The 15264-nt window shown below is 35.0% G+C and overlaps 2 long non-coding RNA genes across 3 annotated transcripts in view; one reads left to right on the forward strand and one right to left on the reverse strand.

The window, feature by feature from the left end:
* The window catches only part of LOC102899395, a 43767-nt gene extending 37118 nt beyond the window's left edge, over positions 1 to 6649 (forward strand). For both annotated transcript variants that reach the window (XR_006585394.1, XR_441160.4), the window contains 3 exons: positions 1360 to 1452; positions 1555 to 1670; positions 6248 to 6649. This is a non-coding gene — a long non-coding RNA (uncharacterized LOC102899395). The remainder of the gene's footprint in view (positions 1 to 1359; positions 1453 to 1554; positions 1671 to 6247) is intronic.
* Positions 1 to 15264, reverse strand: part of LOC123380090 — a 251339-nt gene that overhangs the window by 86448 nt on the left and 149627 nt on the right. The window lies entirely within an intron of this gene.

Below are 15264 nucleotides of genomic sequence, written 5' to 3' on the forward strand. Positions count from 1 at the left end.
TATGGTTCCAAACAGGGCAAGAGAGTAACATAAGTAATGGGAACATATGTCAGTAGAAACTTACTTTCTCTTTTCCAAAGATAGTGTGCCCCCGTAGGGAGAGACTATCATTTGTTCTTTGGGCTGGCAATACTTAATTCTCTGTTCTGTACTTGGTAGGCACTCCATAAACATTCGGGAATGATTATAAAAATAATGAAGATGAAGTTATTTTAATTTTAAATTAAGTTAAATTCTAGGAAGGTTTTGTAATAAAAGTAAATTTAATATTTCTCCCAGCTCTATTCTTTGTTCTTTAGGACATTTCATAAGTATGTCTTGCCTGTTCAGAATGACACTATGCATTATTCTCAAAGGCATGAATTTTTTCAATCTCTGGAGTCATATTGATTTGGAATAAACATGTCCTTAAAATTCTAATTTAATGTTCTCAGAAAATTTTGCCATTATGGAAGTCACTTTCATATGTTCCTGTAAGAGTCAAGGGAGAGATTTGAATTTCTACTTGATTTCTTGCTTCTATTCAATTTCCTATCCAAGGTGTCAAATTTATCTCTCACTTGTGACTTTCATAGGAAGATATGAGGGCTCCAATGGCAGAAGGGAAAGGACTATATTTATAATTGTCAGTATTTTTATAGCAACAAGCTGCTGGATCAACAAAAGATAATACAGATTGAGCCATTTATATTCTTACAGCTATAATTTAATTTTACGTGGGAGCAATACATAACTTTTCTTTTATGTTTACTTAGCTATCTGTGTCTTGGAGCCCCTTTTTTGCCTTTGAATTGCCAGTTATCCTAATACTGTTTTTATCTTTTATTTTCTGTGAAAGCAAAAGAAAAATTTTTAAGTGTAATGACTATAAAAGGAAATGACACCTTATAAAAGGCATTGTTAAAATGAAGTACTAAATGTCAAGATTCTTAAAGCACAGGAGAAAATTTACATTAGTTTCTAATTATACTCTATCAGCAAATTAAAAAATACAGAGTCTAAAACTGGAATAAGTCTACAAGTGAATCAAAATTGCATTTAAAATGTCTTTTCTTTACTGGATGATCAAAGTACCTATTTTTTTTTTCTGTGTGAAATGCCACCTGTTCTATACAGCTTTCCTGATTGGTTGAAAATGAAATTGAAAATTCTGTGCTTTTTCACATCCACCTCAATCATATCTTTTCATTTTGCATTTTGTAGTTTCTCATAATTTCTCTTTTAATAATCAGTTTCTTATCCATCTAGATGTACATGTCCTGTGACAGTCTTTGAAGAAAATACATACGCTATTGTAGTAGACTGAATGCTGCTATTACATTAGGTAATCACCCACTCTGCTTCTCTATTTTCCTTAAGAGTTCATGAAAACAAAAGGAAGGCAAATCTCCTTATTGACCAAAAATTACACTAACAATTCAACAGACGAACTTCAACAGATGATGAGCAAAGGTGAAATCATATAATTTTGATTAATCCTTCCATTTCAAAGCAAGTTTGACTAAATGTGTAGTCATATTGATCATAAAATCTGTTTTGTTTGATTATTTCCAGTTGCTAATTAATAAACTGTGGAGTTTAAAAAAGAGAGGGGACTATAAATTAAACATTGAGCTACATTCCTGACTTTGTACATGACCATGAGAATGTCAACTCTCAACTATCCTCAGGTGAGTTATGAAGAAAGAAGCCTCTAGAATTTTCTGAAGATTGAAAGCAATAATCCCCCCAACAGTTTTTTTTTTAGAAAGTTAAAAGAGCATAAAATTGATATGCAAGCTAGATATAATGACTTATTTCAAACTACTACATAGAGACACTGGTTAATTAAGCTATGTTTAATTGGAATTTGATTATTACCATGAAGATGAGTATTATTTTTTTATGTGTCACTAAGACCATATGTTTTCAATAAACTCTTTGAGACTCACCTTAACAGTTACCGCATGAGAACAAAAAAAAAATAAGTTTCATTTCTGTATTTCTCTATTTAGAATTATGAGGAGAAAGGCCAATGACCACATCAAAATATAGTTCTTTGAGATAAGTACCTTAGCGTTGTCAGCACAACATGAAATATTTAAGATTTCTGCAACAGGAACTAAAATGGGCATTTTGTCACACAATACCAGATATGCCATTTCAGTTGGAATGCATAGAAGTAAAGCATTAAACACACCAGATAACCTTATGAAACTATAGTCTCATATCTAAGTGAAAATCATGCAAGAGTATCCATAAAACTTGTACTTCTAAAATTCTAGAAAAGGATTTATCTTGTTTTTTCATTATTTAAAAAAATTTTCTTTTATATTTATTTATTTTTGAGAGACAGAGGGACACAGAGCGCGAGTGGGTCAGGGGCAGAGAGAGAAGGAGACACAGAATCCGAAGCAGGCTCCAGGCTCCGAGTTGTTAGCACAGAACCTGACACGGGGTTTGAACATGAACCGTGAGATCATGACCTGAGCTGAAGTCGGATGCTCACCTGAGTGAGCCAGCCAGGCACCTGTCTTGGTTTTTTATTTTTAATGTTTATTTATTTTGGAGAGAGAGGGGAGGGAGGAGCAGAGAGAGGATAATGTATGTCATTTTTAAGATCCCACTATATGAATATGCATTCCCTATCCCACTGCCCCACCATCTTTCTAGTATAGTATGCACACTACGTTAGCAGGAACAAATATTCCTTCCTTTGGATCTTCTCTTCAACACTCTGGACATTTTAAAATAATAATTTGTCTTCTATAAGACAAGTCATCAACTAAAATATACAGATATAAATAATCTATTTATAGACAGGCTAATTATATCAATCCAAATAGAACCAAAATTCCTTCATATTTGGACTTGTCCATTGGCAAATAAATGTAAGAAGCTGGCCAAAGTATAATTTAATCCCAATGGGACTGCTATTTAAGGAAAACAAAACAAAAATTCTTAACTTTAACTAATTCTCTTCTATACTCCCCTCTGAGCACATAAATAATAAAAACAACTAATCCCATAGGGATAAATCCATGTCCCCTCCCCAACTTCTTCTTCCTCTTTAATTAGGGACAAAACAACTAAGTAGTACAGTTTGAATATAAACTTGCCAGTATTTCTAAAATGTTACATAAGAAAATTGTCACTAGTATATTAAGAAGAATTCTAACTTGGTACAACATAATCCACAGAGCAAGAAGTCAGGCCTAGAGGGAAAATGAAAGGTCAAAGAGTTGGTTCCCAAAAATCTCCCAACTCTAATGAAATAGTTTGTATTACACAAGGTCTCCAGTCAAAAGCTACTATAAAACCTCAGTCTAAAATTTTTCAGCTTATTTAGGCATTAGAGAGCAATTAAAGCAGCCATGATTAGAGGTACAGATCAAAAAGAGAATGGAAACACACTGAAGGGAACTATACTTGTTTAGCTGCTTTCTCCCATTGAAACATTTACTATTATTTGCCATTTCATAGCGGGAGGCTCAGAGTTTAAGCAGAAAGTCTGTCTAGAGTGTTTGTCAAACTTGGGATGTGGTAAAAATATAATGGCTAAAAAGGTAGGTCAGACCCAAACGAACAAGATCTAGAGAAAATGACTTTGTAAGGAATTGAGGACAACCTTTTTTTTCCTTGAGTCATTTGTCAAGCATTAATATTTCAAGGTGTAAAAGACTGAAGAACTAAGAAGGAAACAGGTTAGAAGGCAAAAAAAAAAAAAAAAAAAAAAAAAAAAAACCCAAAAAACCTTTTAGCAGTCTCACAGCACCAAAAGAACACAAATTGGAAATTAGAATCTTCCAAGAAAGAGAGGTAATGGTAAAACTCAAATTTTGCAGGAATATGGGCAAAGTAAAAATATTACAGCTTCTACAAAGCTTCAAACCAGTTCTCAAACTTTATTAATCCTAGCTTAGACTGAGAGAATCTGCCCTTATACTAACTACTCACTAGAATAATTAAATATTCTTTGATAAAGATAATGTCATATAGAGCTTCCTGTCTTGGCAGTCTTTTATATACAATGTTTAGAATTCAAAACAAATCTACAATAGTACCAAATGATCAAAAAACAAGAGAAGGAATAAGTACTAGAAACAGATCCACAGATGATCTAGATAGTGAAATGATAAAACAGAAATGTAAAAATAATTGTAATCAATATGTTCAATAAAATAGATGACAAAATAGTTTCAAAAAGCATAAGAATATATATATAATATATAACATATAACATATATATAGAATATATATATAAATATAAATATAAAATATTCAAATGGCAGTTCCAGAACTGAAGGATACAATAACTGAAAAGAATATTTGTGGGTAAATTACCAGAAGATTAGATATAAGAAAACAAAAATGTAGGTCAGTAGAAAATAACCAGATTGAAAAACAAAGAGAAAAGAAGATTGGTCAAAAAAAGAAAAAAAGATTAGGAGACATAAGTAATGTCGGAAATGGTAAAATGCATATGTAGAAGAAAAGAGAGAAGAGCGAACATGAGACTGAAGCAATAGTTGAAAAGACCATGGCAAAAAATTTTCCAAGGCTGTAGAAAGATATCAAGATACAGTTTTTTTCATTTTTTAATGTTTATTTATTTTTGAGAGAGAGAGAGAGAGCATGAGAAGGGGAGGGGCCGCAAGAGAGGGAGACAGAATCCTAAGCAGACTCCAGGCTCTGAGCTGTCAGCACAGAGCCTGACATGGGGCTTGAACTCATCAACTGTGAGATCATGATCTGAGCTGAAGTCTGATGCTTAACTGACTGAGCCACCCAGGAGGCCCTCAAGACACAGTTTTACAAAGAACTGCTACTCTCCAAAATTATAAATACCCAAAACATCACATCTATGCACAATTTAGTAAAACTTATGAAAAAAATAAAGGGAAAATAAAATCTTAAAAACAGCCAGAGTAAAGAAAAAAAATTCCACATTATTTGACTTCTCCAACTAGCAGTAAAGGACTCTTATTCTTACATTTTCTTACATTCTTACAGTGATATATTTCTCTAACTGAATTCATCCTAATGCCCCTTATCCTAGAAATTCAAAAAAATTCAAAAATAGATGTGTATGGCTTGGTAATTTGAATGACAAATAGTCACATTAAAAAAATCAGCTTGAAGACATTTAATCATTTCTCCTTTTCCAGCCTGAAATCTTTTCCCTTTATAATTTTATTTTGAAATTTAGGAGGTGACATTTGTTTCTTAATTGGGAATTTTAACCTTGAGACCAACTCTTCAACTTGATTTGTCATTTTCTCATGAGCTATCCCCCACTGACTCACTCAAAATACAAACTTTGAAGTTCTTAAATTCACAGTGACCATGAAATTTGAATCTTTGTCTTTTGGTCATAATACCATTATAACAATATTTATAAGGATGTAGGAAAGGTTTATTTTACATTTAGGAAGATAAAACTGTATTCTTTAAGTGTATTCTTATTTTCCTGTGTAATTCCCTGATGATGAGTGATGTTGAGCATCTTTTCATGTGTCTGTTAGCCATCTGGATGTCTTTGGAAAAGTCTATTCATGTTTTCTGTCCATTTCTTCACTGGATTACTGTGTTTTGGATGTTGAGTTTGGTTAGTTCTTTATAGATTTTGGATACTAACCCTTTGTCCGATATATCATTTGCAAATATCTTCCCCCATTCTGTTGTTGCCTTTTAGTTTTGTTGATTGTTTCCTTTGCTGTGCAGAAGATTTTTATTTTAATGAGGTCCCAATAGTCCATTTTTGCTTTCATTTCAGAAAAATGAAACCTTGCTATTTGCAGCAATGTGGATAGACTAGAGTGTATTATAATAAGTGAAATAAGTCAGAGAAAGACAAATATCATATAATTTCACTTATATGTGGAATTTAAGAAACACAACAGATAAACTTAGGGGAAGGGAAGAAAAGATAAGATAAAAACATAAAAGAGAGGCAAGCCATGAGAGACTCTTAACAATAGACAACAAAGTGAGGGTTGCTGGAGGGGAAGTGGGAGGGTGGATGGGTTAAATGGGTGATGAGCACTAAGGAGGACACTTGGGATGAGCACTGGGTGTCATATGTAAGAAATGAATCACTGGGTTCTACTCCTAAAGCCAAGATGACACTGTATGTTAACTAACTTGTATTTAAATAAAAAAAAAAATACAAAGTAGCCCACCATGCTGGTTTCTATTTAAACCAAATTTGAAAGAAGAATCATCATTTCTTTTGGATTTATATTTTGTTCATTTTTCATTGGGACAGACTTTCATCTAAACAAGAAGAAACACGTGAACTACAACGGTAAATATGAGGAACAAAGACTGGTGGAAGAGGAAGCAAAAAGACAATGGAGGAAATATTTTAGGAAATTATGGTATAAAAAGTAGAAAAGAGGAGAGGTAGAAAGGAATTATTCAAGAAAATATAAAAGGGAAAGAGTCAGTATTAGACATTCAGATTCAACAGATATTTTTGAACCTCTGTGGGCTTGCCTGTGTGCTGGGCTCTGAACAAAATGAAAAAGGCCTCTGCTTCCAAGGAACTTATATTGTAGTTGTTGTGTATCAGTTAAGATTAGGTGGTCTGTATGAAAAAAATGTGTGAAAAGATTTTAAAAGTCATATTGTTTTTCTTTAACCCAAAATAAAACTGAACTTAACCCAGTGTTGGTTAAATTCTACCCTGAAGGCAATCACTGTTCAAAACAGCTGCTGTGGCCCCAGCTTCCCCATCCATTACCAGACAGCAAAAAAGGGGAAGAGAAAATAAAGCAAAAGGGAAATATTATCCCTTAAGGAACCGACCATACTAGGAGTCTCTTCCCAAAACTTTTAACTTCTAACTCATTGGTCAGGGTTTAGTCATGTTGAAACCTTTAGCATATATGGAAGAGTGGGAAATAAAATATTTTTGTTGGGCATATCACTGCTCCAAATAATACTCGTTGTTTGCTCTTAAAGCAGAAAGCAAGAATGGATATCGTGTAGGGATCCAGTTGGCTCTGCCATGGATAGAAATGTGAACAATGTGATCTTTGATTATTATTTTATATTTATTTGGTTCTTATGGTCTTCAAACCATGGATATATTTATAATGACAAAAAAAAAGAGACTTATGTTGCCTGAGTCTGTTTTCTCCTAGTTGGCCCTATCAGTTATTGTTCGTCTAAATCTACTTTTCCTTTTTTCCATTCCCTAAGAGCTTACTTGTTTTTAGTGGAACTGGGAAAATTGTTTAAACTCCAACGTGACTCACAGAACTACTTGCAGATGTTGCCTTTGAACATGTGGAGACTAATGAGAGCTGCACACTAATCTCATTAGATTATTCACAAATAAAAACAATAATTTTATATTCTTAATAGTTTAAGATCCAGAGATTTGGTACAAGACACTGCCAATTCAACCCTATTTCCAGTTACTCATACTGAGGACATATCTAAATAAGTTCCAGAAGCACCTTAAAGTTTCAATCCCATTATAATTCCTGTGGCTAATTACTGGTGGCACAAGGACTGAGTTTCTCTTTCACATATTAGTTTTGGAAAGTTAAACTCTGTTAGAGTACTAATAAGGAGTATGCTGATTGCTTCTCAGCTCCTACTTCCCTCCCTCACACTATTAGAAAATAAACGAATGGTTAAATCTTTCTCTGAATCAATCACGCAATTTCCTGAGCACAGGAGCTTTACAATTTGCAGTATGCTTTTCCCTGTAGTATCTCACTTTATTCTCATACTTTCCCTGTAAAGTATAACAATTTGCAGTTATTACCCACATTGTACCGTATCTGAGGGTCTGAGGAGTGACCTGAATTGTTCAAGTCACTTGGCCTGTAAAATTTGAACTATGACCGATTAAAAAACATTTTTTCACTATAATTAATGTCCTTTTAATCTACCCACAAATTTTCAGCAAAATTATTTTCCTATGTTGCTGTTACCAATACAGAAGAAAAAAACAAAAAAAAATTTCTATGTTGCTTCTGCATTCCCCTCTTTTAATTACATTCATACACACTTTCACATCTCTCCCTTTTCTTCCCTTCCAGAGCAATTTGTTTTGTAGCTATCCCTTAATTAATGCCCGTTCTTCACCCATTGGTATAAAGGGCAGGAATGAAATATCAAAACTTGCTTTGTAATTGTAGATTCACTCCTGCTGCGAGGCTGAATGAAAGGAATAAAATTTCAATTAAGCAATTACGGAGGAGTGCCGCTGAAAGCCTCAGGGGTGCAACTGTTCCTCTCCATGATTTTTGCAGCCCTCATTGACCATATGTTGAATTTCCATTTTCCATGGTTTCCTCTCAGGCGGAAATCTCCACATATTGACATGTGTGTAATGGAGGAGCACCACGTGAGGCCCAGTTTTGTATTTATCCAAGCCCACTTGCTTCAATGTCTGTGACAAGAGTAGAATGGGTACCAGCAAGAGGCCGGACATTTTCGATGCCCTGTCAAAGCCTGGCTGTTCTTGGTCCTGTGATGATATGGAAATGGCTCCCTTCTTATTGTGCAAGCCAAGCTCACATGTGGATTAGCCCTTTGAACACCAAGTCCATTTCTTTGCTTTCATTGTTTAGTACTTGTAAGCCAGAACCTGCATAAAGAGTAGGCATTCCCGTTTCCAACCACGTAGACTGACTTCAGAAAGCCTGAGAGAGGCGAGCTCATAGAGTCACGTTGTCTCCAAGATACCAAAGAAGCCAAGTTTGATTGTGTTTTCCTGTCTTTCAACTCATAGACTTCAGGTTCCTGCGAGTTGTGAGCACAAACTATCACTCTATAGATACTCAAGGCACTTGGAATCAGTCACCACATGTCTACCCACTGGAATTAATTTGGAGTAACAACATGTTCTGTGGATATTTCTTAGTTGCTTTTTTTTTTCAGTGCCTTTGCTCTGAGATTATAAAGCACATATTTAAAAAATTCTAATAGTTCTAAATGTGAAAATAATGCTTTAATACTAATGTAATATACTAGTACTACTAATATGCTACATTTACATTACAATTCAAATTTGTCACGTCATTATTGTTTCTTTGCATTGCTGACCCTGATGTTAAGAAACAGAAACACGTGGAAGCAGTAGTGATCTTTTGTATCATTATTTTATGAAAGGGGATCTAGGATTCTGAAGCAGAAGTATTCAGGAGTTTGTTTTTAAATGTTAATACCATTGTCAATATACTCTAGAACTTAAAAAATGTTACAAAGAGTGCTGAAGAAAGAAATTTATTTTTAAAAAACATGAAAAATAAAAAGGAATATTCATTGAATCTTCTCCAGTCCCTATCCCTAATACCTGAGCCTGCAGAAATGAACACAGACCACAATATCCTTTGCAAACAGGGTTTCGAGGGCTCCTGTAGGACCAAGCCCAGTGTCCTCACTGGTGCATTCCAAACTGTAATGGTCTGATCCACGCTTTGTTTAACTTCTCTATTTCCACTGTCTCACTTAAGTTCCAGTAATAGCATTTTACTCAATTTTCCTGAATAGTTTTAAGCTCCTACATAATTTTCCTAAATTGCTTCAGCCTACAATGATCTTCCTTTCTTATGAATTGAATTGTGTTCCCCCCAAAAGATATGTTGAAGTTATAACCCCCAGTATCTCAGAATGTGACCTTATTTTGAAATAAGGTTAATGTAGATGTGATTAGTTAGGGTAGGTGGGCCACTAATACAGCATGACTTGTGCGCTTACTCATAAGACAATGGCCATAAGAAGGTTCAAACACACAGGGAGAAGTGATGTATCTATAATGACTGCCAACCATCACCAAAAGCCAGGCGAGAGGCATGGAGCAGATTCTCCCTCATGAAAAAACCCTTAGAAAAAACCAACCCTATAGACACTTTGATTGTGGACTTCCAGCTTCCAGAAATATGAGAGAATACATTTTTGGTGTTTTAAGCTACCCAACGTGTGGTGTTTTATTACAGCAGCCCTAGGAAATGACTATATTCTCCATTTCCAACTGCTATTGTCTGCCCATTCTATGGAGCACAGTTTAAACATAATCGCTATTCTCCCTAGTTCCTCCCTGAAGGAAGGCCATCAGAAATCTCTTACACCTACCTCATTTCCTCTCACCCTACCTTGTTACTCTAGCCATTTCTATGCAGTCAGCTGCCTACAGACACAACCTGACAGGACCTCATTCAATAACAGGGCATGTCTTTACTTTCTTCCCCTAACCTTCTCTGCTTCCACCAAGTGGGACTTCTCCAGGCTGCAGGAACTGCTCAGTCATACTAACACACACCAATCTGAAAGAGCAAAGGAGTTAATATACTGGAGGGCTGTGAGCCAGTAAACTAATACTCTGTAATGTTCCTTGGATGGATGGTTCTGAGACACATTTTACCCAGTAGCTTGCAGGACTGAGTGGAACTGAGCCCACAGAAAACCAGCTCATCACTACAGCTTTAGATTGCCTTTCCCTTCATTTCTGTGTCATTTTTTTCAGTTCTCTACTTTTCGAGGTCACATTCTGAAATAATTCAGTGTCACAAAAGCTTTAGTCTTAAGTTCTGCTTTGGGGGTAGAAGGTAAGCAGGCTGAGACATTTTTCCACCATAGATTGACTTTGCACTGTAAATATTCATGTGGAAAACCCTGCTTTGCACTTGGTTATTTGTGAATGCATATGAATGTCCTGATTCATCAGGAGGCTCTGGCTGCTGTGGCTGTGAGGGAGGTCTGTAGCCTAGCTTTATCTAATGTAGGACCCAGGGCAAAGAAAAAAGTGAAAACAACAAACAACCACCAATAGCAGGTTCTAATACTATATATCTAAATATTTAAAGGTAACAATTCAACCTAATAAATTATCAAATAAAACAGGTACCCTCCTTCCACTTGACAAATACGTCTTCGTAATGACCTGGAAGGCCAGGTTAAATTCAGGAAACTTGGATTTTTTTCTGCTATGGGAGTCCCGTACCAGAGCACAGCAGGGAGAGAGGGAGCCAGCACTTGGCCTGAAGCCTGTCCCGCTTTTCTTTGTATCACACCCCAAATACCACCCCACTTTGTCCTGTACATGTGGACTCCCTATTCAACTCTACCGCCTTGGGTCTAGGGATTACACATAATGGTTCAGTCTGCCTTTGACGGGATAAAGCCTGGAAGAAAAGTCAGGACCACTGGACATGGAATTCCGAGATCCTGAGGATCTAGATCATGACCCAGAAGGGGCTGTGTGATTTCAAGGTGGGCATATCACAAAGAATGGTCAAGAAGTTTGTTCAATAAGGAAGGTTTGTTTCATAAAGAATTATCGCCAAGCTAAAATGGGCAGTAACAAATCCCTGAAATCGTAGTGCTTGTGAACAAAAACCATAAATAAAATAAATACAACCACACTTTACAACACAAAAAGATCTTTGAAAATAGGGCTTATTCTTAGGTAAAGTTGATGAAAATCATAGAGTGCTTCAGGGAGCACTGAAAATCCTGCTCACTGCCCATGGACATAGTTCTAGTAATCCTTTCATTATCCTTGAGAATTCCAGAATTCCACATCAAAGAGAGAGTAGGGTAATCCCAGAACCCCTGTGGTTAACAGGTAAGTACAGAGGGCAGCCCAAAGGCTTATCTCTTTCTCTGCCATCTTCTAACCCCATCCCAAACTTTGGTTATATCCCCTACATTGGCAAAATTAGCTGGATTAAATTTTCTGACTGAACAAGTTTAATGATGATGTTTCCCCCCAGTTAGTTTACTATGTTTTATTTTATTTTGTTTTGTTTTCCTATTTGTGTACTTATTTATTTGAATATCTTCTTTAAAAGCCCTATCAAGTAATTTGAAAATAGCTCTATGGATACAGTATTAAGCAATCCCATACACCTGTTTTTTTTTGATAAATGGTATATAATAAACAAATTTTTAAAAAGGCTTTTGTCTTGCACTCAAAGGATACACACTATAAAGCTATGCAAATTCCTTATTACATTATTTAGTACTGAGCAAACTTATTCATCAATTGTCTTGCACATGCTCTTTTCCAGCAACTCATAGTATTTATAATTCATCCATATCAAATAGTGTTTACTAAATGCCTCTCTAGATAACACATTCACTGTATAATTCTTGGTGTAGCTATTAAAGTGTTAGCTTTATTTTTTGGCATTTTATAGTGAGTGGAGGTATCATGGAATGTCTTAGGTAGGGTGTTTTTACCTTCATTTACCTCCCCCCATTCCTACCCCTGCCTTGATATTCTTATAGTTTCTAAATATTATGGAAGCATCAATAGCACCATGAACATTTTCTATATGTATTGATGTATAATATACAGACTAAAGAAAAAAATCACAGTGTGCACACTACACAGTAAAGACCACTTTCTTCATTCCAGCCAGACTGTACCCATAAGCCCCTCCCATACAGAGATTTCTGAAAAATTTGGTTTCTAGATTAAACAAACTTAAAAAAAAAAAACCTTTTGACATTTATTTATTTTTGAGAGACAGAGAGACAGAGCACAAGCAGGGAGGGGCAAAGAGAGAGGGAGACACAGAATCCAAAAGCAGGCTCTAGACTCTTGAGCTGTCAGCACAGAGTCTTATGTGGGGCTTGAACCCATGAACTACCTGAGCTGAAGTTGGATGCTTAACTGACTGAGCCACTCAGGTGCCCCACAAACTTTTTAGTAAAATGGAATGGTACACTAAGATAACTTAAGAATTTTCCCAATACAGGAATGCTAGCAAACTATAATGAAAATTTTTTCAAATGTGTAGTTGAACACATGGGGAAGAAAGTAAGATCCTCAGGTGCTAACAATATACAAAGTACAGAAAACAAGAATGGTAAGTGAATGGGTGCTGTGGCTGTGTGGTAAGAAACTGGGGCAGGTGACAAGCCCTTGGACTCGTGTGAGGAAGGGAACTGTACATGAAATCTTGACCTTAATCCAGAACACTAAAATGACTGTACTCTTCAAACCAGAACACCCTTAGGCTCAGAGGGAGAATGCATGAAGACTTTCCTAATGATATTTGGAGGTGGGTGGCTTTAAAGTAGTTAATTTCCAATTCTCAGCTTCCTAAAATTGATCTTTTATAGAATATCTGAGATTTTAAAAAATGCTTATGCCTAAAGTGAATCCATCTGGCATATGCTGGTTCTCAGTGTTACCTCTCTTTTCATAATCACCCTTTCCCAAATAATAAAAGACAAATTCTATGTCTCCTCTAACAGTGACCTTACTAAGGGGCTTTGGCCAAAAGTGTAACCTTCTCCATGTCAAACAAAGTGGCCATGGAAAGACTGATGATGGTGTTGGGCAAATGAGTATTTAATGACTGGGTAACTGATCTTTTCAGAAATCAGATAGTATCTAAATTGCTCTTAATTAAATTGAAGCAGGATCTACTTGGCATTTAGCTTAACATTAAAAATAAATATTGATGACAGTGTTTTCTGCCATATAGCTGAGATTAAATTAGTTCAATTATATGTCAATGCTGCAACAATTCCCATCTACTTACTTATGTAAACATGAGTTTTCAGCATTTATAGCTATTCAACTTATAATTATGAATAAACCCAGTTTCATATTAGAAATACAAAACATTCATCAATGGATAAATTCATAAACTAATTTTAAAAAGACTTGCACATAGAGCAAGTGTGTGTAATAATTAACAATATGTTATTTTGCTACTAGCTTCCAAAAAATAGCTGTAATAATGGCTCAAGTGATGAGAAAATAATAATACTAAGAGCCTTATGATTTCAAGAAATACAAAATGAAAATATAAATTTGTAATCTGATTTTGCCCTATGGAGATATGTTAGGGTAATCAATTAAAGATAAAGAATTCTGAGTTCAATCCATTCTGAATCTTTTTCTCTTCATTCCAAATCTCTGTACATGCTCTACTCTCTAATGGAATGTCCTATTTATTTATTTATTTATTTATTTATTTATTTATTTATTTATAGCTACCACCAATTTTTAAATTCCAAGTACAGGCTAGGAACCTGTTCTGTTTGGCCAAATACCAGGTTTGGTAAAGCTACATTTATGCTACCAATGAGTTCCAATAGGACCCTTGGGCTATAATGTAGGGACTGAAAAGTGACAACTGAATGGACTGAAAAGTGACCACTGAAAAATAACAATGCATTTCAGAGTTTAAGTATGATTGCTTTAGTCAAAAAGTAGAATTTTACTAAAATTCAACTTTGCCTTTATCTAAATATGTAGCAATGCACATAATGGCACTGGCACATATATTTGGATTTGACCCTGAGTCACCGTAAAGGTACAACTGGTGATGTTCCTTACATAGACAAGTGTATAAATATTTCATTCCAATGACTAATGACTACATTCTATTATTTACTCTATAACATTTAAGCTCTACTCTTCTATACCTAATTGGCTAAAGAATGGTAAGATAACATGACTGATACTAAAGACGATAATGTAATGAGCTTGTAAAGAGCATCACAAAGTACTATACAATTTGTTCAATTTACCTTGCATAATTTAGATTTGTTCTAGTTTGTCAAAAAGTGCCTTTCATGCATTTTTTCCCCTCTGTATGGTCTTTAGCCTGGAATACAATGCATCAGATTACTACATTCATAAGGAAATTTTACATGTAACTCTCTGTAGTGAAAGAGTGTTGTCCTTAGTCAACTTTAGCCAAGTTTCCTGAAGCCTGTATCATGTATTAATATGCAATAAACAAAATATGCAATAAAGGCTAAGGAAATGTTGATGTTATCATGTATTCTATATGGAAATATACCTTGGCTGACATTTTAATGACACATAAAGGTTTTTTAAAGATTTCTGAACTAGTTGTTTTGGCCTATATATACCGCTTGCTCAGTTTCAGGACATTTTGACATGATAATATCTCATATCCTGTAACTGATATAGCAACTACCCAACTAGACGAGGTTTTCGTGGGTTAAGCACAGCTAACTAACTTACATTTCTTTTTCCAACCTAATTAAGTCAAAGAGATAAAATTCCATGGGACAAAAAAAAACACAAAAGAGGCCAAGGAAAATTTTCCAATAATTCATCAGAGTTATTTACAATGCAATTATACATAAAAACAGTTATTTAAAAATGAACCTGAAAAATGTTAAACTCCTGGTAAATTGGGAGGGAAAGATGTCAAATACTCCACAAGTGTAAATCTTATGATGTGAGTTCTTAAATCATTTTTGTTTACTCATTGGCAGCTCATGTTTTCTCCAAGGAATGACTAATTAAAAACTAAGGAACAACTTGGG

Source organism: Felis catus, chromosome C2 (genome assembly GCF_018350175.1).
Source record: "Felis catus isolate Fca126 chromosome C2, F.catus_Fca126_mat1.0, whole genome shotgun sequence".
NCBI classification, from domain to species: Eukaryota; Metazoa; Chordata; class Mammalia; order Carnivora; family Felidae; genus Felis; species Felis catus.